Here is a 23,606-nt window from a genome sequence, read left to right as displayed (position 1 = left end):
CCAAAAATTGTTCCTATTAAAGGGGTACTCAAACAGCAGTACTGCACTTCCCTAAAATTGGGGAACTCACAACAGACAGATAATTAGTGGGTCAAGCTCCTAAAACTCAAGTGTTAATGCGTGGCAAATGTGTGTTCAAGCTATGTATTTTTATAGTCTGCGGCTGTGATCATAGGCTTGCTCTTGAATTAGAGAGCTTTTGCTGAGTACACAACATGGCAACTTAACGGTGCAAACAACACACCCAAGGCAAAACATATTGCTAATTCTACTTTTGTCAGAATCTGACTGGGTATATGCATTTAGAGAATTCTTGTTTCAAAAGTCATTACTGGTTGCAAAGATAGAGATTTAAAGGCTGGTTCAAGCCAAGACCGGAACTGCAGACAGCCACATTTCCTTCCCAGCCTGCTTATATTGCCTGTTGACAGGAATGATTCATCCCGTGTTTACACTATTCATTCTGCGCTGTGCAGTTACACAATCTTTCAAGCTGGCAGTGAATGCTGGTGACAAACACAAACTTTTTCAAGACCTAGCAAACACACTAAAAACATCTCAAGCTCTGGTTCTGTTTTAGCTAAATAATTGATGTGTGTTTGCAGCTTACTGTTGCACCAAGACAGTGACTTAGCTGTCACGAGCTCACTTTTCATTTTTTGGCATTCAATGTGTTTATCTAATGTCCTCAGTGTTCTGTCAAAAAGACAAATCAACATAGAGTCTAGAAGTGCTCCATTAAAACTAAATGGAAATGGAAACTTTATTTTTTGTCTTACTTTAAAGGGGCCGTGTGTTGTTTACAGTGGCCTCTAGTGGCATGGTTTCAGATTGCAACCACTACCTTCCCAAGCGTGTGCTCCTGTGCATACTCAAACTAATGAATGAGCCAAAACAGAGACCGACACACCTCACAAGAGAGGCTCAGCAATGTCAGTGTAGCTAAATGTATTGGATGATAACAAAAACAGTTAGTGAGCTGGACCTAATATTATAAATGAGATTGAAGTTGTGTACCTGAGTATCGGTATAACATCAATAAATCCAAATTGAACGGTATGAAGAAAACAGATCTGTGCTAATGTAGCTGGCTTCCCCTGCTTTGCATCACCATTGGTTTTAGAAACAAATTGTTCCACATTTGCTTTGCACAGTTACATCATTTCTTGCAGGCTCAAATCAACACTTTTAACATATTACCAGTTCCAGCGTTATCTGGTGAAGTAATGTGGCAAGCCAAGAATAACTTTAGCAACTGGTCGGCATCAGCTGGCAAGTTAACGTCGTCTAACGTTGAGCTAACTAAAACATAAAACCACAATATATTTCACATGGTTTGCAGTAATTTTAGCTTACCTGTCCAAAAGGATGAAAGCCAACTCTGGGTCAGTTTTGATACCCAAAATAAAGTGGAGGTCTCTCCATGACTCAAATGCCTTTCTGATGTTGACCCGTGTTTTCGCCTGATGTCTAATTCTCGTTTGGCCTTATGGGCTTCAGCACATAAATGTTTTTTTTTTTTTATCCTTATGTTGAGTTTGTGTTGGAGTCTGTGCTGTGCTGGGAGCTGGTCATTTTGTGGTGTTAACGGACTCCATTACATTAGCTGCAGTGTTGTCGCTGTGTGTACGGTTCAGAATCAGTAGGCAAGAGGTTCAGGAGCATGCATAAACATAAACTAATAAATTTCGTGGAAAATCCAGCATAGTGCCTATTCCAAGCGACGAGAAAGCAGGCGTGTTCATTTTTATGTGAGGTTACAACCCATTCAGAAAAAAGCAATAAAAACGTAATTATTTTTGTCTAAAAAAATATATGTAGCCCCTTTAAAATCCAAGTAAATTATGGTTGCACCACTGGTTCCAAAACATATGCAGTGACCCTCTGCCCTGGAAAATCCTGCTGTCAGACAGTAATCTTCTTTTGCAATCCTGTCACTGTGGAGCTTAATATGAGTATGAGATAAGGGATTTAGGGCGGAAGTACTGTGGTCTATTTTCTCTGATGAATGGGAGATATTAATAATACTCCCTAGTATAGGAGATAGATAGACCAAAGAGTCTCAAAGCTGACAAATGGGAAAGAAAATGTTGGATTGTAGGATTCCCTGTAATTATTTTCCCAACATTTGAGGATATAAAGCAATACATACATACATACAAAGGTATGTGTTGAAGAGGCTAATGTAGGAACTCCAATGTTTGCTTGGTTGGTTAAAAAGGTATCTAGACATGTGATACTGTACTGTAGATGATGCTCATATCACAATGTTTATTCAGCCTTGAGGCTAAATTAGCATATTTAAAAGGTGAACAAACAAAAGTATTTTGAGAGCAGCTTTTAAGTGAGCTATTCCCATGTCCCTTACTGTATGTCTCTTCCTGTGTGAGTGTTTCCTGGGCTACGCCCAATCACTAATATGAGAATTGTGTTTTCACCCTGAAGGATGGTAATGTTTCTGTGTTTACGTAATGGCCTTAGTATTCTGTCAAAGCATGGAAGTAGAGAATTATGTCTTACTATATAGCACTTACTCCTCAATTACTCCTCAGTTCCTCCGCAGTAATGTAAGTATTCTGCAATTCAATTAACTCAGCCTGAGATCAGTTTCGATTTTATGTAACTCAGGGGAGCAACATTGCGGTCTCAGAGCGCTGAAAGTTTTTCTGTGTTCCACCAAGCTGCTCCAATTAAGGTTAATGGCATGGTTGTGTAACGATCCTGCTACAACAAAGCCCTTTTCTAACACCGCTGTTATTGTGTCTGGGCTTTGGCAGAATACAGGCATCCCTCCACGGAGCCAGTAGGCTGTAAAGGTGCTTCAGGGAGCTGGTCCCCAGGCGCAGCGCTCTGCACATGGGTGCCCTTGGGTGTACTGGCAGCAGACTTTTGTGGCAGGGCACCAAAGAAAACACACAGACAACAGATGGCCTCTGTTGTCTTCCACCCAGCCATGAGGCTTCTTCTGTCTCTGGGTTTCAAAACCCACTGAGCAACAGAGACGTAGAGAAGCCTGGGACTCAGTCAGGTGGATATGTGAGTCACATGTGAAGTATACTACAAATGCTCAAAAAGTAACATATAGCTGTATTTTTATTTTGAAACTGTAATTTTATTTTCTATATAACATTTTACTTTAGTTTGTAAGTATACATTCTTGCCAGCATGCCTGTAACCATCTATGAGGGCAGATGTCACAATTCCTTTAATAGTGGATATATCATTTGTATAATTAAAATAGAAACATATTCGAAATCATGGAGTTAAGATCTCATTTACATGTCATTGCATAAAGAACACTGTGATGGTATCATACAGATCTCTACAGTGCTCATACAGTAAGAACAGATTATGTTCCTCTTGAGATAATTGCTTTCAACACTAGATGGTGCTCAGCAACAGAGCTTTTGAGTGGAAGCTGTAAAAAGAGATATGTATAGTTTTCATGACAGATTCCTAGAAGTTTTGAACACTTAGTTTCACGTTATATTTTGAACTTTCTGATCTTTTTTATACAAATTTGGGAGGTTGTATCTGACAAAAAGTGAGTACACCCCTCACATTTTTGTAAATATTTGATTAAATCTTTTCATGAGACAACACTGAAGAAATAACACTTTGCTACAATGTAAAGTAGTGAGCGTACAGCTTTTATAACAGTGTAAATTTGCTGTCCCCTCAAAATAACACATCACACAGCCATTAATGTCTAAACCGCTGGCAACAAAAGTGAGTACACCCCTAAGTGAAAATGTCAAAATTGGGCCCAAAGAGTCAATATTTTGTGTGGCCACCATTATTTTCCAGCTCTGCCTTAAATCTCTTGGGCATGGAGTTCACCAGAGCTTCACAGGTTGCCACTGGAGTCCTCTTCCACTCCTCCATGACAACGTCACGGAGCTGGTGGATGTTAGAGACCTTGTGATTCTAGTCTAGATAGAAACCTTCCGTTTGAGGATGCCCTACAGATGCTCAATAGGGTTTAGGTCTGGAGACATGCTTGGCCAGTCCATCACCTTTACACTCAGCTTCTTTAACGAGGCAGTGGTCGTCTTGGAGATGTGTTTGGGATCGTTATCATGTTGGAATACTGCCCTGCGACCCAGTCTCCGAAGGATCATGCTCTGCTTCAGTATGTCACAGTATATGTTGGCATTCATGGTTCCCTCAATGAACTGTAGCTCCCCAGTGCCGGCAGCACTCATGCAGTCCCAGACCATGACACTCCCACCACCATGCTTGACTGCAATTAAGAGACACTTGTCTTTGTACTCCTCACCTGGTAACTGCCACACATGTTTGACACCATCTGAACCAAATAAGTTTATCTTGGTCTCATCAGACCACAGGACATGGCGAGGCCTGTTCTGAGTGGAACATGTCCTGTTCAGCCGCTGTATGGTTGTGGCCACCGTGCTGCAGCTCAGTTTCAGGGTCTTGGAAATCTTCTTATAGCATAAGCCATCTTTATGTATCTTATCTATCTTTTTTTCAGATCCTCAGAGAGTTCTTTGCCATGAGGTGCCATGTTGAACTTCCAGTGACCAGTATGAGGGAGTGTGAGAGTGATAACACCAAATTTAACACACCTGCTCTCCATTCACACTGAGACCTTGTAACACCAACGAGTCACATGACAACTGGGAGGGAAAATGGCTAACTGGGCCCAATTTGGACATTTTCACTTAGGGGTGTATTCACTTTTGTTCCCAGTGGTTTAGACATTAATGGTTGTGTGATGTGATATTTTGACGGGACAGCAAATTTACACTGTTATACAAGCTGTAAACTCACTACTTTACATTGAGGGGTGTACTCACTTTTGTGAGATACTATATATATATATATATATATATATATATATATATATATACAAATTTTCAATCTTATATCTCTTCTGGCAGAGGTTTATTGCTGCAATGAAGAGCACCATTGACTGCTAAGGGTTAAATCCCAGCTAAAATTGTGCTGCATTATGCAATCTTTTAAAAGCCTCCAAAAACCTGGTGTCAAATCCTACGTTTTGACAATATTAACTTTTAATGATTTAATAAGTAACACCGAAAGTTGAAGTTTTGAATTTGAATAGTTATTGTAATTATTTGCTAAAAGTGAATTGGTCAAAAACTGTGTTGGTGTGGTTTAATCAGATTTGACCGACAGTGACAGTGGCCTGACAAAATAAGCAAACAACCCAACAACTGTCAACAATCCTTGTTTTGTTGGATCGAAGTACATTTTTTTCCAACCAAACCCATCTCACTTCAAACTAGCGAGAAAAGCCCACAGAAAAACACAAATCTCTTCTGTGAGACAACCAAATTTGGTAGATTACTTTGTCTTCAGAAATGACTAGATCACTCATAATACGAGGCTGATTTATGAATTAGGTTTTCACTGCCTTAAACCCCCATGGCTACAAAACATACAGTATCACTGAAATACTAATACTAGGACATGGACTGGTCACTGTCATTTTAATGCTTGTGTGGCTAAAACCATGATGACGTTAATCTGGTAATTAACTTTTAACAAGCCGTTTAGTATCAGTTTACACCCAAGGAAGCATGAAAACCCCCTATGCTTTTAAAAATTCCTCAGTCCAATGAATAACTACATTTAACTCCAGGGAACCAGGAAGTGTGTCAGGCCTTACAAGCACTTGCAGAAAATAGGGAAGCATCATCCCAATTAAATGTTTGGAATAATTTTTACTTGTATTTGACGCTTCACCCTAAAATGTTTGTTTTTATCAAGCGTTGCCTCAATTATCTGGTCAGTAAACTGCATAATCAGAGCCTCAAGATGACAGAGTAAATTGGAGAGTGGTCTTGCATGCTGTCCTTGCTTTTCACACTCTTTTGTCAATACCCAATTATCCTCTCTGTTGCTGTTTCCACTGATAGCGCATGACTTAAAATAGCTTTTGGGGGCATTGTTTTCTAATTGCAACAATCCAGAGTGACTTGATGCATTGATCAACCATTAATGGCTTTAAACAGTGTATGGGCAAGGATGGACTGGAGCAGATGAGAGATAACAGAACATTTTCTTACAGGGTCACAGCATTTTTTCCAGCTCATTTGTCATTGTTTTCTCCACAAATGGCTTAATGTGGCAAAAAGATACAGTGAACTGTTTCAGTGGTCGTGCCATCTGTGGCTGGTACATGGTACGTTGCTCTTATAAGCACAGCCACAGTGTACTGAATGCAGGCATCAGATGAAGCTTTGGCTTTTTTATGTGCCTGAACACTGAACCTCACACAGTAATTATTGGAAATGCTGTCCGCTGAGACTCCAGGCCATGTGTGAACCAGTATAGCAGGGCCATAATGTTTGTGATAATTACCTGTTTGTCAAGTACAGTGATTTTTTCTCACTGCTGGTCATCCTTATTAGTTACTAAGATGTCTGTAACCCCATCTACTGGCTTTTGTAAGTACATATATTAATTCTATAAGATATATTTTATAAAATAGATGTTTCACAACAAAACACCTCACCTGTCAGAATAGGGTAGATGTCACTTTATGCTTTACAACATTTTTTTATTCCTCAGAAATATGGTTTTCACAGGGCGACAGATGAGGAAGACTAGAAACAACATGCTATTTTTGTCTCTGCAACCTTTATTTGAGCAACTTACGCTTCTAAATATCAAGTGAGAATCAGCAGTTTCAGTCCTAGTGGGCTGACGTGTGGCCCCCAAAAGCTTTAAATCATCTGGCTCAATGAATCAGAGTCTTGACTGAGCCAAATTGTCTGACTGTGCCCTGTGGGAGAGATAATTGGGTGAAACAGGTTGTTTTGTTCCTTACTGAGGTACAAGAGAAGCGGGAGAAAGGAGAGAACAACATGGACTCCTCTTTTTAGATAAAACCTCTGAAGTGTGCAGTGTCTAGTTTTTGTTCAGACTGAGTTTAGGTCTTTCAGTAATGCAGTCAGGAGACACCATGGATGCCTGCAAATGGCTAAGGGCTATTTTTTCACATAATTGAATATTTGGTATACACATTAAAAATGCAAACCTTGATCGGTCCAAACCCATGTTAAGTTAAACAGCCAAATATGTGATGTGATAAATCACGTTTGGCCTGAGAATATAGCTTTTACAAATTAGAAGGAATCCATTTCACAGATAGAAATTGCCACCAGCCAACTAAACGCACATTTTCTTGAACTGTTTTCTTTTTCTTTTTTTTTTGGCCAGCAAGCTGTGAACTATCACACTGTCATAGTATCACCTTTAAGTTGACATTGTTAACATATAAGTAAACAGTTGCCTATTTACTCATCTAACAAACACTGTGCAGCATTAGCACTCAGTTGAAGTTGTGTTTCTGCCCACCTGACAAATGTAAGTTTAACATTTACTCTCCCTTTAGCTCTGGTCTTAGTCTCCACAAACACCTGAGGGAAATATCTGGCTCTTCAGCTGCTAAATACTTCGCCATGGTCATCAGCTAGATGCTAATTTTCGATTAACTAGTCGCTAATTGTCTTTCTGCCATTTGATGCTTGGCAGGTAGCATGCAGTGGGTTTTTGGACGGAGTATGTGATAATTATCTGTGCTTTCATCACTATGAGGGACCCCTTTCACATTACACATAGTCATTTTATCTACTGTTATTTTAAAAATACTGATTATAGCTACTTTAAATTGATTTGTTAATGGCAGCACATTTTATTTTCCCAATGTGGCCAGTTTACACACCATTTATTTATGGAAATGTCATGCAAATAAATCTGCATTGCTATGTGAGTACCAAGCTGCTCACAATACAGCAGTTGTTGCCTTTTAAATCTCAAATGTACAATATAGCCTGTTAAATGTTCAATTTTAGTATTTAACTGCTGCCAATTATCAAGCCAAGTAAGAAATTAAGTATTTTTCCCTTGACCCCACAGATGATTCTGCTGTTTTTAAATTCACAGTAGTACAAAGACAAGGCACCCACACACACCAACAATCAGACACAATGAATGCTAGACAACTCTGCCGAGATGTGATGTAATTAGACTTGTTAATTGGAAGAGAGCCTTTTGCCACCTGCGGCAGTAAGAGTGTGAGTTTGTGGTCATCTCCAACAGAAATAGCGCTGTTAATTGTTTTGGTTTCCAGGCATCCATGGTGAAGGAGGAATGTGACAACACAATTCTAGCTGCTCTCAAGTTACACTTCAAACTGCAAAACCTGCCAGCATTAAGGACGTTGTGATCAATTTGCAGGGTTTATTGTCATAGGACTGGCAATTTAATTCACATCCCATCCATACAAAAAGCCACTTGAACATCACTGCAAGAATGGCAGCCAATCAACCACATACTAACCACCTGTGTTCACTGACAAGCACAACGATAAGGAACATCCTGTTAGACAGGAGAAATATTTTACATCAAAAAGTCTGTCTTAAACAAAGACAAGGCAAGAAATACTTTGATAGTTTCAGAGGGTGAGCAGCATAAATGTCATTATGATTTAACGCAGGCCAAGTACCTCCACCCAAAGGCTCACTTTTAACAACATTTGCATTTCTGAAACTTGGCATTGCTGCACCAATCTCTTCACGGGCGCAGAGTCATGCTGAATATAAATTTTGCTTGACTGGATGTGCTTATTTTTGCTGTGAATCCCTATTTGAAGATGCCCTGAATGTGTCCTGTCGAGATGCTAACATTAATTGATTTTCCAAGGCTGATCAGAGAATCGTGGCAGCTAATTAATCATTTAAAAAGGCAAATTCTTTGGTGGTCAGACCATGATTTGCAAAAGAAGAAGTGGAGACTGAACCTATGCTGTTTCATTTCTAGACAGATATGGATTTCATAATGGATAAACACAGACTCACTGTCTGCTTCATTTCCTCCTAGTAGCATTGATGTGTTGACTCTCCTCTTTTCAGTAATTCTAGTTAAAACACATGAGTTTCCAACACCAGGGTGGGGTCTATTTTATATTCTGGCATGGCTGCTAAAGACAAGAGGGAAATACATCATATCTGCAAAAGCTTTTAACATTCACCATGAAGAATTTTATACAAAGAGATTATGAAAAAAACATTTTCACTGTTCTCTTTTTTGTAAATAAAACTAGATGACCCTGCTTGTTGTCCTCCAATGTTTAAAACCATTTACTATATCCTGGGTATTGATGTTGTCAATTTTAAACCTTGTCCCTTCTCACAGGGAGAGGTTACAGAAGTTATACGGTAGATACATCAGGTCCTAAAAACTCTTGGCTGTACATTTACCAAGTTGTTAATATAAAAATATTTCAAGAGACCTGAATTGAGGTTCATTTATTAAACTCTAGCCTGGAACACCCATAGATTTAGCATTTCTCCATTTCACTTCCTGTCAGGCATTCATTCAGTGTCACGTAAAAATGCAAAGACTGCACAAAAACTTTAGCTTGTTTTGTTGGGGCACACACACATAAAGGCACTTATACAATGTGGAACTTACACACTTGGCCCAGTACAAACTACTAGTATCATAGAAATGTTACAGTCAAGACACACTGTTTGACAGTGATATACACTGACCATAAAAGCACTGGAGCAGAAGCCGTGGCACTGCTGGTAGCATTGATGTCAAAGTGTAAAGTACAACTAGAGTGATATATAGCCTAAAGTAAATAATAGATAGATGGAAGTTGATCGATAGTCTGTGGAAGTGAATGAAGCAATCAGCTGAAAACAGAAGAGGTTCCCACATTTCCCAGTTTTCACATCTAGCCTCTTGCAGTTGTCTAACTCCTTGTTTAAAGAAACTCTGTTGGAGTGAGATACATAAAACTCCTGCATGGAGGGCATAGGGGCTGTTTTTTTTAGTTTTCAATTTATGGTCTACTCTCATGCTGTTCTTCTGTATTATACAGAAAATAAATCCACAAACTGCAAGATGAAATTATAGATGCAGTTTGTTTTTGCCCACTGCCCCCTGAGCCCAATTACTGTTGTTTACAGGTTCCAGATTTTGTCACATATAGGGTACAGTAAAGGGCACGAGTAACAGGCTGCCCTGCGGAATCACTGGCACTCTAGGTATGTAATTGCGAAAATAACCTGTGAAAGCTAGCAAAACAAGTTTCAGCCTACATAAACAGAATTATAAAAAGTGTAGTATTTTTAATTATACCCTCAGAGATGTATTTTCCAAAACGGTTAAAATAGTAACACATTCACTAGCAACAAGTTTATTCCCAAATTGCCGTACAATATAACTTCAGTGACTTTACATTTGTCACTTTAAAATCAAAATAAGGTTTTTGTAGATTCCAATCTTTTCCATTACCAAACCTCTTCTATTGCAAAACATTAAAAGACTAAAATGGTGCTAATTATCAAACAACAATAGCCCACTGTTGCTCTGTGCTTCTTACAGATCGTGTATTTGTATTGCATATTTATCAAGGCTGCCATAAACTGTGCATTACAAAAAGTCCTATTCCATTGAAAATGTTACTTAAGTAAAAATACAAAAGTATTATCAGAAATTACCAAAGGTAAAAGCACTCAATGCAGAGAAATGCCCCATGTGAGTGTGTATAGTATATGTAATGATGTATGACATTCATACATTTTTCATGCATTAATGTTTAAGCAGCATTTTTCTTTTGGAGTTGGTTGAAGTGAAGCACATTTTTAACTATTTTATATTGCATTTTGAACACATCTTAAACCATGAAATGTTTGGCCTTTTTGCGTGAGAAATTACTCAAATGATTAATCTGTTATCAAAACAGATTGTTGATTAATCTTTTGATAGTTGATAATTGGCCTAATCAACTAGATTGTTGACTAATGGTTTATGCAATTTTTTAAAATTCTGTTGGGTACTTACATATTACACAATGCATTCATCAGTAATTCTTCAAATGTTTTGCATGTCAAATATTGATATGTAAAGTAACTATCAACTATAGCTGTCATATAATTGTAGTAGTGAAGTTTAAGTAATATTTCCCTCTGAAATGGAATAGAAGTAGAAGAGCCATGAACAGTACACATACCTCAATTTGTACCTAATTACAGTTCTCATTTATGTTTTGCCACTGTCTGCCTCACCCTCTAGCTGATTTCTGGGTCATGCCATTGAACATAAGCCTATCATCAAACTGAGCTGGCTCATCACTGAACATAATACTCATTTACCTTTGGGAGAGTCATTTCACAAAACCAAGATCTCCAATATGAAGCTTTATTTGTACAATGTAAAAGTCATTTTAATTCAAACTAGTACCTGCTGGCTCAGATTAGGCCCACTGGGCTCTACCACAAATTAGTACACACCGTTGCACACCATCTCACATGCTGCCATGGCTGAAAGGCACAGCTGAAAGACTTCTGAAATGACTGCAAAATAGAATTTGACCCCTGATATGGCCCACTATCTACTCTGCCAAGTGTGACATTTTGATGAAACCTGAAACGCTGGCTGTCTCGGGAGCGGAGAGCACTCAAGTATTTTACCCAAGCATTTTGGAGTGCATACTTAACTTGAATGCTGGTGGACATAGTATTTACACTCTGCTATAGTTAAGAGAAAGTACTTTACTTTATTTATTAATAGGCACAACAAACCCAAGGGTGCATGAGTGGCTTGAAAATATGATCCATTGATTAAACAAAAAAATTGTATAATAAGTAGAATTTTCTTTAACTTGACCAAAAATGTTTTAGTGTATAAGTGTAATGGAACAGTAACAAAGCTATAAAAATATAAATATATACCACTGACAGGGTCCACCCTACATGATCAGTACTTTTGATACATACTTTACTTTTGGTAAATATTTTCTGATGATACTTAAATACTTTTACTTAATAATGTATGAGTTGCAATAAAGATAGTATCTAGATGTAATAGAGTTTTCCACCACTGTGTATTCCTGCCTATGGATCCATACTTTCCCAAGCAGAACTTGATTAAGGATGATCAGTGTTGCAAAAGAGCAGCTATGCAATTGTAATGCAAAAACAGAATAGTAGTAATACCTCATGTCATTCTGTGCAAAGTACAAATAAACAAAAAGCTGTAAATGAGCACATTTATAATACTTTAGGGAACAACCATTTTGCATGTGTGAGTCTTCCTATACAGCCTTGTGGTATATAATCAAAAAATAAAACCAAGTAGCTTGTAACCTAACTCAGCCTTGGATATGTTTCATAACAAAATTACATTTTTTCCCGACAATTAACATTACATAACATAACATGAGCCTTTTTCACAGTAACATTTTCATTTGTCATAGTAGGAAAATCACAGGTGTTACTAATAACATTAACAATGGCGCTTCATTCTAGTGTCCCAGTAAGCCATGACAGTGTGACAGTGAGCCAGCATGCACAATACCACGACCCTGAAACGGAAGCAGCTTCATTAAATTCAGCCATCATTAATTTTATTACTCACACCGGTGCCAGTAATTGCATAATTAAACTTATTACACTGTGTTATTACACTGTATTATACTTATGTTGTAAGTGTCAACACCTGTTTTCACTTAAGGATGATTAGACCCGGGCTATCCTGTCTAAAACATGACGTCACAAAACGCCACGCACTAAAAGAAATTGTGACCCCCCCCAGCAAGTGATTGATAGAAATGTCAATCAAACAGTTTGTATACTCCCAAGCAGTCCAGAGGGGAGGACTAATCAAGCGAAAACACCTGTGTGGGGGCAGTAAAGGAGCATTGCCACAGTAAACCCAACTCTAATGGATTCTACCTTATGAGACACAGACAGCTCAAATATCTCTGTTAGGCAACAACGACAACACTTTTGAAGGTGTTGTGAAGATCTGGACCGTATTTAAGGGTCCAATGTGGTTAATTCTTTAGTTAATTGTCCTGCAAGTAGGTAGTCTTAAGAGGCAGACAAGATAAGAGCTGGTCAAATTATCTAACCCCCCTCACTCCAGCTAAATTAAATTCAGCCATCACTGATTTTATTGTTAACAACTGGGGTTTTCCCAAAGCCTATACTGTCTGACCACTGTGGTTGTCTCATTCCTGACTTCATATAATTTGCACGTTTCTCATTGTGTTCATGGAAATGTGTTTACGCGAGCAAAAAGGACATTCCTTTTAGGCTTTTTGGATCAAGGCAGAGAGAAAGAAAGCCGAGCCCTGTTGATTTTCATTCTAGCCATCTAATCAGAGGCTGATTTACAACCTGGATGCAAAGTGAATGTAATTACCAGTATTTAACTACCAGGTACGATGGAAACAGCAGTCTTCTGGGTACTGCGGGACCAAGAACGGAAAAAGAACCAGTGGTAGTGGCCCTTTTGGTGAGAATCTGACCTATGGAAAGCCTTATGTGCTTTTTTTTTCTTAAGCACTTATTCATACACAAAATACATATATTTTTCACTGCAGGTGGATGTTACAAATAAATGTAACTGGTCATTCTCTTCTTGTACATCCAGAGAATTAAACAAAAACCAAACCAAAGTCTGGACCTGCCTGAACCTCTTGAACTCCCTCAGTGGCCCGTGCTGATCCCAGGAACCTCGTACGAGAACGACTTTATTGTCCGTACTGATGCTGTAGGGCGAATACGGCTCTGTGGGTACATGCAATTGCTAACAGCGAGTGGTGGGGGGCGCTGCAGGGCTTGTGTGAGCAAAACAAAGTGAAAGGGGAGGAGCGGCATCGGGAGAAAAGTGGCCACACGGTGTGCCAGCCCGTCCAAGCAGTCGCTTACATCTCAGATCCGCCGCCGCACAGGGAGCACAGCAAGACGCGTCTGCCAAGTCCTGTCCACTCCACTTGGTGCGGAGCGGTGCACAGACAGGCCACTTACCGACCAGCACTCAGCCGCTACCAGCGCACAGTGTTGTTCATTTTGCTGTAAAATGCAACAGCAGTCTTTGCGGGATAAAGACAGCATTCGTACATAAGCAGCGTCGTAGCGAAACAAGGACAAACGCCGGGGGACAGGAGCAGCGAGCGGCCGGGGAGGTAAGCGCTCAGCCGGCGTAGGTGGAAGAAGCCGCCACGCTGACTCTATGTACGCTTCATTTTGACGTGCTTTGTCTCGGGCAGGAGTTTAGACAGCACAGGGGCACTTGTCCTGTCGTGGATGAATGAGAGGAGGATCATCAGTTTCACAGCCACCCCGTAGCCGAGGACCATAGCCTACCAAATGGTGTGTGCTGCTCACGTTGTGCGCAAGCGCTCCTGCAAGAAAGAAAAAACTAACTTCACGTCTCAGAGCTTGTGACAAAAATTGAAATGGTCAGGAAAATAGTGAAGTAGTGGTCCATGTAAAAGCCAGCAACCCAGGACAAACAGATGGTGACTGCCACAGCTACATTTAAAAAAAAACGTATCGACAACGCCTCGTATTTGACTTAAATCAGTAAAGGAGGCAAAACACTAAATATTTGTCATAAAGTCTTTAATTATAAATAAACTACTGTGCAATATAAAGCACATTGTTAAACTTATATTAGTTCGTGTTATGTGGGTTTACCTTTACAATATATATTTGAATTTATGGTTGCATTCTTTAAAAAAAACCAACCAAACAATTCCAGTAATATCGGAAGAGCACAGATTGCATTTGCAAAAATGTCTTATTGTGTCTTAGTTGTGCACACTGCGTGTATGATGAAATGTTATTATTATGGTCTATAGATGTGTTTAACTTGTAGTCTACTCCATGCAGAGGCTTACTCAGACAACAAAGCATTACTCATCACAAATCCCATGGGTTGTAACTGTGAAGCGCTGGAACCCTTGTGATGTGGATAGAGCACTGGTTGTGAGGGACACTGTGCCTTTTCCTCGCAAAAGGTTTATGACTATACTGAATCAATCCATTTCCAAATGCTGCCACTCGTCCATGACAAGCAGTGTCTTTTACTATCTGGCAAGTGAGGAGGTGTTGACGAAAGAATAATCATAGTGTTATCGCATTTAATCTGGAGTCCATATTTAGTACGATTTTTTTTATCAAGTCTCATACCCAACAGCACACTTGTCAATCCTCACTGGTCTTGGCAATGACGCCTGTTTACGAGCCCCGGCATGAGCGTGTTACTATATATAAATAGATGTACAGCCACCCGGCTTGACTGTATGTGTTCCTATTCCTAAATTGATGTACCCTGGTGTTGTTATAGTATTAATGAGCCGAACATGTGGGGCAGGAGCAGGACACACTTCCCCACTGATGACATTTGAAAACCTGGCAGGCTGTCGTGAATCAAGGCGGGGATTAAGGGCTTTAGTCCTAGTCCTCCCTGAACAGGCAGGGAGCTCTGCACTCATGAGGTAAGACAATGCATTTGCCTCAGAGCTGGGGCCATTTAGCAGGGGTCTTCCCGGCTCATCTGCTGCATATGACAGAGAATTTTCTCTGCATATTTAGAATAACCAGTCACTGTAGGTGGATGATTATGCTGCAGCATCAGCAGCTATATAAAGAGGTGTGTACACAGCCTCATTGTCAGGCAAGCAGTACCTCTGTGGAAGTATTGTGGTTTCTCCAGTTTGTCACAAGCTCCTTTGCAATAAACTCAATCAGGGATAATCCTTCTATATCAAACATGATTAAGATTGGCCTGGGGAAGCGCTTTGGCCTGAGGAATTCATTTTGAAATTACCCAGAGGCATTTATCCTATTAGTAAAGGCCAAGCGAAAAACGACTCCTGTTGTTATGGTCAGCAAATTACACTACTGTAGCTCTAGGCCGTTTACATTTTTTTATTTCACCAAAAAGAGCGATCTTTCGCAGGGTAAGGGTTTCATAATCTCATTGGAGTGTATGCTGGGCTGTAAATACAGGAAAAGAGCGTAGGACTCATGGCATGCTGTACAGTATGTTCTTGTACTTGGATAAAGTTGTGATCCACTGCTTTTGCCTCTGGTGATGGACTGTAGTTTAAAGAGTCCATGCTGTGCCGGGCTCCCCAACAAACATGACCGCAGAAAGCCAGGTCCTCATTTTTTTTCTTCATGTAACAACATTCAGATAATCATAATGGTGCCTTGGCTGCTGGAAGGCAGCAGCTTGGATGAGAAAGAGCCATTTCCTCTGTCTCCTTTTAAGAATTTACATGCTTGTGTTTATCTGCACCCGCTCACCAAAGCAAACTATTGATGTGTGGATGTAGCCGGCAATTACGCTGATTCTGGTGGAGCAGTGGGTATTATAAGGCCAATCTAGACCAACCCGCCCCCAATCAAAATGAAAACGAAGAGCAATTGTGCATGATTTGTTTTTTTTTGCCTTTGCTAGACAATGAACTCCATTTTCTCATCCTTTTTTTCGAGTTTAAAAAAAGGTATTTTTTGTAGTCACATTTCAAAGACTAGCTGAAGCAGATTTTTACCCAATGTACAGAGATTACAATCTCTTTCATAGGCTACTTTGAGTCTTGTGCATTGATTCTGCATATAGTATACCTGTAATACAAATGCTGAGGTCAACGCCCATTCAAAAATGAGCAAACATGCAATGTTGAGCATAAGCAGTACGGTAGAAGATCTTTTCATCATATCTTTCTTGTCCACCACTCACCTGGCTCATTTTTAGGTGCTGGAAAGACAATGACCGTACACACATAGTAACAAAGCACAGCATCCACACACTAAGATCTCAAACTCAATTAAAAGAGTGTGAGATCCTAGCACATGGAAGCAATTTGTATTTTTGGTTAAAAAATCTTGATGGTTTGAGGGAAAAATCTGCAATAATTTGCATCACTTTAATATCTGCATGTCTGCAGTGGAAATGCTGAAAGAAGAATAATAATTTTTTTGTGAGTTTTAGATGGCACTTAGCCATTAGAATATTGTAAGAGCCTCAGTAAGAGCCTGCTCATGGAGTGCATAATGTTGTTGCACTGCATTTAGCACATAAACGTAAAGCACTACGCTTACTATTTTTCTTGCTGAGAGTTATATTAGAAGATTGTTCCATCTCTTATATGTGTACATTAAACATGAAGCTACTGCCAGCAGCCAGTTAGCTTAGCTTAGCTTTGTCTGGTACATAACCCCCTGCAAAGCTACAACATATCGTTTTTACACTTTGCATGGCTTAAACAAACAAACTATTACATGTTAAGTAGTGAGCTTTAGAGGTGCTGGTAGGCATATTTTGTAACCTTTAGACTCCACTTTTAACCTTTTCACAACATACTTGTTGTTCTTTTTTTTTCGTGTTTGTTTTTTTTGCACTTGAAACTGTCATTTGCATCATCATCTCCCTCAGCGTTGCTCTAAGAAATGCAGCCTATCATAGCTAATATGTTACATCCACATAAGTGGTGCACACTGGTAGCTGTGTGCAGCATGCTTATCAAGGCGGTAGCATCTTTTTTTTTTTTTTTTTCCTTTTCAAGTAGTCATGCTGAAGTGGCGAGAGCGGCAGTAAAATGACAGCAGGACCAAACTTAGATTATGTTTGCCTGTTGGAGACAACAGCCGCATCCAAGTCTTACCCGCGGCCCGCAGTCTGTTATTGTTCTGAGGTGGCACCGAAGCAAGCTTGGTTTAACTCAGTCATTTAACAATCCAGTCTGTCATTGATCATAGTGGGTTCAGGATGTCCTGGCCATGTTTATTAGCGTATCAAAGGTAACAGGCTAGATTGCAAAAGAGTTGACAGAATGGTTGATCTACCTTGAGTTGGTTGGCTGTGAGCAGCTTTGATATCGAGATGATGAAGCTGTTTTCAGTGAGAGGAGGATAGGATTCATTTTCTTCTTCTAAGACAAAGCAGATTGAGGCCAATTTTTGCCATCAGGCGCTTTCAAAGTAACAGCTGTAAATAATTTGTAACTATAAAGTTTGGAATTTCTATTTAATACTGATTTCTTTTCTAATTTTATTTCTGTAGCCAAGTTATTTAGTGAGCTACTGAAAAACATTGCTACTATCTGGACAAATAGACGTTGGTGTTTACTTTCTGCAGTACAAGTGAATACCATCTGTGGGAAAACTAGAGTTTTCCCTCTGAAACGTTGTGACATCTTTTTCTAAGGACAATAAAGATGGATTAGTTCTCTTTTTAGTTTGAATTATTTATCTTTACCAACAGTGCAGAATGAATCTACTGCTATTCCCACTGCAGCTTTTATGCTTTCCTTATTGGGTTTCGGTGGCAGTGATATCTTTGCTCGAATGCTGCTGAATAGTGAGCATCAGAGGTTATTACCAAGCATACTATACTTGCTAATGTACATGGGGCAAAAGGCCATGAGCAAACACTATGCTTCCCAAGCTCTTTAGAGATCAGTGAACTATGAGAGGCAGTCTCTTCAGCTGCCCTCTTGAACACAGTCGCTGAAGGGCTACTGATGCTGGTTTCATATTTCTAAAAAGCCTGCAGTTTCCCTGTTCAGAGACCCCAAATGGTCTCAAAATGCACTAAGCTCTGCACCTCCTACATCCATGGAGATTTTTGTTTGTAGCTCTCTTTCAAATGTTAGTTTGTGGCATCTAAGAAGTCTCAATAGTATTTGATTGAATTTGATTATTTTTAATAGCTTGTTTGAGGGTGGGAAAATATAACTACTTTATGAATTACCATATACATTGAATTGTATATTATTTGAAGTATTTTATATATACAGTAGATTTATTTCAATATAACTTACAGCACATTTTGATGTATATTAGTAAAGAAAAGAGTTTTAGCGGTTTTAGCTTCCATTATCTTTTACCTTTTATAATCCATTGGGTTAAAAGAAAACTTCCCTAAAAAAAACTTATCAGGAATAACAGCCTTGGTGTTGTCCAGCAGTATGCCCTGCACATTCATGCCATATCTGTTGAGAGCTATGCATTAGTTCGTGTCCTAGTGTTATTGTGGCCTTAATATTTTCTGTGTGGTCCATCAGCAATGCTTTCCAGGATGCAGAGCCAAGCCACCCTGCCTGACAAAATGCTGGGACTCATTAGGCCCTGAGCAAGCGAGCTGACACCAAGAGCCAGGGCCAAGGGCCATACTTACCAGATAGGGACCCAATTCCAAATTTAACCATAGCTTTTCAGACGATGTTTGGAAATATTTGGTTTCTGCAACAACAAAAAAAGCCCAGTTAGCCTCTCTGAGGAGAAAAATTCAATCCATTACCATAATTTTAATACTCACACAAATGGCTTAAATTAACTTGACATGTTTGGGGACAGGGGGTGAGGATTTGGTTTGGACTCAGGCCTGTGAGGCTTCATCTCAGGGCCCCTGCAGTCTGTGAGGCTGCAGTGTGGTGAGTGGCTCCATGGGGGGGCAAGTTAAGCATGTTAGCCCCATATGATGACACCACAGGTTTGCTCCATGGATGGGGGAGGGATGGTGGACATGGAAAATCTTTTATATCTTGTATTTCATCACCACCGCCTCAACCACTGTCTTGTTTTGTTGTTTATGCAAGCTTCCATTAAGCCTGGCTACAGGAGTATTTCTGCTCTGTAACTATCTGACAGCCACAGCTCCCCTGGCATCTCTTTTATGAACCTTAGTTATTTTAATAAGGTGTATTTTACTATCTTATCTCTACTTTGGAATAAACATCATCTATAATGAAATATAAAATATATTCTAGGTATGTCTGGGATGTAAAAATGCAGAATATACCAGACATTATTTGAGGGTGCACTGGCCCATAGAAGGACATGGATGTATTATGTAGTAATTTATTTGAAACTGAATAATTGAATCTGCCTTGAGGAGAAGCGGCGCTTAAAGAGAAGCCTGCTGGAACAGGTTTTGAGGTGGAATGTCAGACTCAAACCAGCTCTGTCTGCTTGAGGCAAGCCAGACTACTTCAAGAGGAAAACAAATTTCACTGGTCACTGAAGTCACTTGAGCTCATTCCCCCTCTTCCTTTCTTTTCAGAATCATGGGAAATTACAATAAAACTATTTGAGCTTTGCTACTGTCACTTGAGTGGTACCACTACATAACAGTGATATATTGTTTATGTGCTGCAGTAATTACCTTGATTTTGTCATTTGTCTTGGTATTCACAAGAACACAAAGCACATTACATGTTTAGAAAATATTTGATGTCAAGCAGGCTTTCCCAGTAATCTTCTAAAATCATTATATGACCATTATACATTATAAACAATAAGCAGAAGTGACAGTTTTTGTTTGCCTGCATGTAGCGATATCACTGCTGCTTAATCCTCCACCATGTATTCTATTTCGAGGGATCTGCTTATTCTCCAACTGTAAAACTCTAAATCATTTATCTCCGGTGAGGAATGAATATGTAGATAGTTCACAGTTAATAGAAGTATACATAATGGCGACTTACAGCCATGTCTGATTTGCATACTCCAACAGTGCAAGTTGAAGGGTGGCTTTTGAGTTAAGAGGATACATAAATCATGTGTTTGCAAGAGGTGTGATGTGCATCTGTAATAGCATCCTATTTACAACATGTTTGCCTTTGCCTGGATGTATTCTTCACAGCTTATGAAATATTGGCCTCATCCCAACCACCTAATGCTTCAATGCATGTACTCCAGTGTTGATTAATTTATTTTGGCAGTAGATAATACCTGCAGCACAATGACCAGGGTCATTAATTGTATTTAGTAATTACTGCAAGACACCTGGCAACAAATAATAATGAAAACAGTCTGTTTTTATTTGCACTGTTAGCTAAAATGCAGCTGTTGCCATTGATACAAAGTATCAATGATGAACAATTGTATGTTTTCACAATCACTTAAACTGGGTGTCAGTGGGTCACCTAAATATCATTATAGGACTATTGGTGTTAGTGTAGAGAGGTAAAGTAGCAGTAAGAGGGACATTTCTCTTACTGCTGCCTCAGCCTGGTTACTTAACCTCTCTTTACACCCTTACAGTTCATTGGAGTGGACTTGAAAGTTGGGCGCTTGCCGCTCATATCCGCAGCCAGGGATATGAACAGTGAAAATCGGAGAGAAGTAAACTCCTGCTTGGACACACATGAAGGGCAATGTTTCTGCTCAGTCTCTGTGCAGCTCGTATATTTTATGTGTTGCAGTTTGGCTGTTTCTTGTATTCAAAGACACACGGACATTTGGCTGCGATAAAACTGACCATAATGTTAATAAGAAGGCGGCTGAAGGTGGCATTGTAAAGATATCTTTTGTCATTGCTCGGTGCCTGTGGGCCTCAGTGTAATTTTATAGCTTTCCTGAGCAGACATTTCTATTTCTCAGCATTTGCAAGATAGTCCTATCCATTCCCCCTCTCTGGACATGAATTCATTGCTGCTTGGAAAAGAAGCCTTTTCATTTTATGAGAGAAATCTTTAAACTGTAGTTACTCCAGTCAGTGGTCATTTAACAGTCTGGCTGGCACAAAGCTACTCAGAATATGCAGTTTTAGGAGTAGACCCTTGCTTAGTTTTCCTGGTCATATTACAATAGCTTCACCCTGAAATGAATAGTCCACTTGAGAATGACTCCAACAGCCTTTTAGAATAGAGGCAATGTAATGGCAGCCAAGTTTGATTATTAATGGCGGGTCTCTATCTCTCAGGCCCTAATTGGTCTCTGCTGATTGCTGAGCATTCTGATTAAGAAATGCCATTAAAATTGATGTATTATGCTTCCAAGGGGTTTTCACAGTTAGATAGCTCCTTCAATCAATTGATAATTACATCGATGATTTATTGCTGGGGTTCATTTTGACAAGTTTACAGTAATTAGCATGGTAAATTTTTTTCTTCTATGTCCTGCGAATATGAGAGAGTAGCATCTTGTGCAAAATAAACTGAGACAATTTATTTAATGTGTTAATGTTATAGCAAAGCCCAAAAATCATTTCACAAAGTTTCATTGTTCCACATTTATCCAGACCCTGAAAGAGGATGACTTTTTTCAATTTTAGGCGTTGTTACTTATTATGAAGTATTTATCTGTTATTTATAAGTAACTGTGGCAGTTTCTCATTTTAATTTCAGTAGTGACTTTTTTGATACAAACTTCATGTTTTTCATTATGGAAATGCTAGTAGTTAATTAGAGGAAGAGAGGACAAAATATAAATCTATAGGGAGAAGTCAATGAGGTAGTTAATGCTGTTTTGTGTGGAGTTAATGGAAAACATCTCTAATTTCATGGCAAAGTAAACATTTTTCCTGCGGGGTTTAAACTCATTTTCTAAAAAAATTTTAAAAAAGAAGAGAGAAATTTCAGGTTTTGTTTACACACCAAAATGCCAAACAGTGTTCAAGCTCAGTACAATAACTGATAAAACCGTATTTGAATTTCTATTGCATTGAGGCCATGCTCTGTTGTGTGTTTATGTAGAGTACTGTGTCATTAGAAGTTGTATTATTAGTGTTTTTGGAGTTTTAATTATCATACTTTGTCATACGATGAAGAGAAGTGGCAGTAACACATAACATATTTAGGTTGATTTTATGGTATTTTCTAATATATGCACAGTTGGACACTAACTTTTAATTAAATTTCAATTATTTTGGCAATGTTACCTAAACAACCATTTATCAGAACTTCTTTTAGATTCACTGTCAGTGCAACAGCAGTTGCTTTTTAGCTCTATAAACTGATGGCGGAAAGAATTGGTTTTATATCAGCGAGCTACTGTCTTTTATCATCCTCTCGAGGAAGATTTGGCAAGGTAGCTGTTTCCATTCTTGCACAATCATCACAATGGAAATCAGATTTTTTTTAAGAATAAAGAAACATGCCTTCATCTACTATTTTTCATCTTTAAAAAGAAAAATGCAGTCAAAATCATGTTCTTCAGACTATTAAGTCCGACATGATATATGTGACCTGGAAGTAGAGTCAGCAAAACATGATGAATGAGCATTCAATAACATTTCACTTTTTGGAAATCTGCTTTGCCTCAGACATATGGTTCTACTCTGTAGCCCATCCTGAGAACTGTCTATAACATCAGTGTATTATTTTGAAGGAGAGCAGATACTTCAACTTTTTCAGTTTTAAATACTTTTTTTTGGCAGCATACCTTTTTAAAGCGAGACGGTAAGCACAAAGAAATGTACCTGAACATCATAAAAACGTGTTCAAACGCAAATGGTATGACTGTTACTGCCTAGCATAATCAAAGTATGTCAGTGCCTTGCTCAAATACACTAAGTGTTCATTCAGTTATACATGGGAATTTAAAAGGAAGAAAAATTCCCCTCTTGGATTCCCTCAGACTGCAGCATTTCATCAAATTTTAACAACTGATGTGTACCAGAAGCTTTTTTTTTTCACGAAGTGGATCTTATTTACCTTTTTGTTCCCCCTCAAACTGCCTCATCTTCTCTTCAGTAAGACGTTGCCTACATTTCCCAGAATAACTTTTGAGATCTCCTAGAAGAGCGTACATGAACATGCCTGAGAATTTCAGCTGTGGGTTTTATGTGTAGATGGAGCGAGGAAAAAAACCCAGTAATCCTTGCGCAGGAACAGCAAGAGGTTTTTCAACCAAGAAAAAGCATGATTCAAGTTCAACCTTTAGAGTTCAGCATGGCTGCAGTGCATTCTGGTTTACGGAGGCTGGTCTAGAGAAGTAATTTGTATCTCTACCTGATCTCTGATGGGATTTCTGTTTGTATGATCTTTTTGTCTCGAAAGAAAGGCCCTTGCTCTT

General features: G+C 39.1%; 1 protein-coding gene across 3 annotated transcripts in view; it reads left to right on the top strand.

The window, feature by feature from the left end:
- The first annotated feature begins 13,469 nt into the window (after positions 1-13,469).
- LOC119909023 (kelch-like protein 29) overlaps positions 13,470-23,606 on the top strand; it is a 209,044-nt gene continuing 198,907 nt past the window's right edge. For 2 of the 3 annotated variants that reach the window (XM_038727044.1, XM_038727045.1), the window contains exon 1: positions 13,486-13,978. The gene's annotated coding sequence lies outside the window, so the exon portion shown is untranslated. Of the gene's footprint in view, positions 13,979-23,606 lie in introns of all 3 variants that reach the window. The other variant, XM_038727046.1, reaches the window with a different exon arrangement.

This window comes from Micropterus salmoides, unplaced genomic scaffold (genome assembly GCF_014851395.1).
Source record: "Micropterus salmoides isolate LMB-PRFRI ecotype aquatic unplaced genomic scaffold, ASM1485139v1 Ms_hic_scaffold_18, whole genome shotgun sequence".
In the NCBI taxonomy this organism is placed as follows: domain Eukaryota; kingdom Metazoa; phylum Chordata; class Actinopteri; order Centrarchiformes; family Centrarchidae; genus Micropterus; species Micropterus salmoides.
Note: the sequence above shows the minus strand (reverse complement) of the source record. Positions and strands in the feature narration are given on the sequence as shown.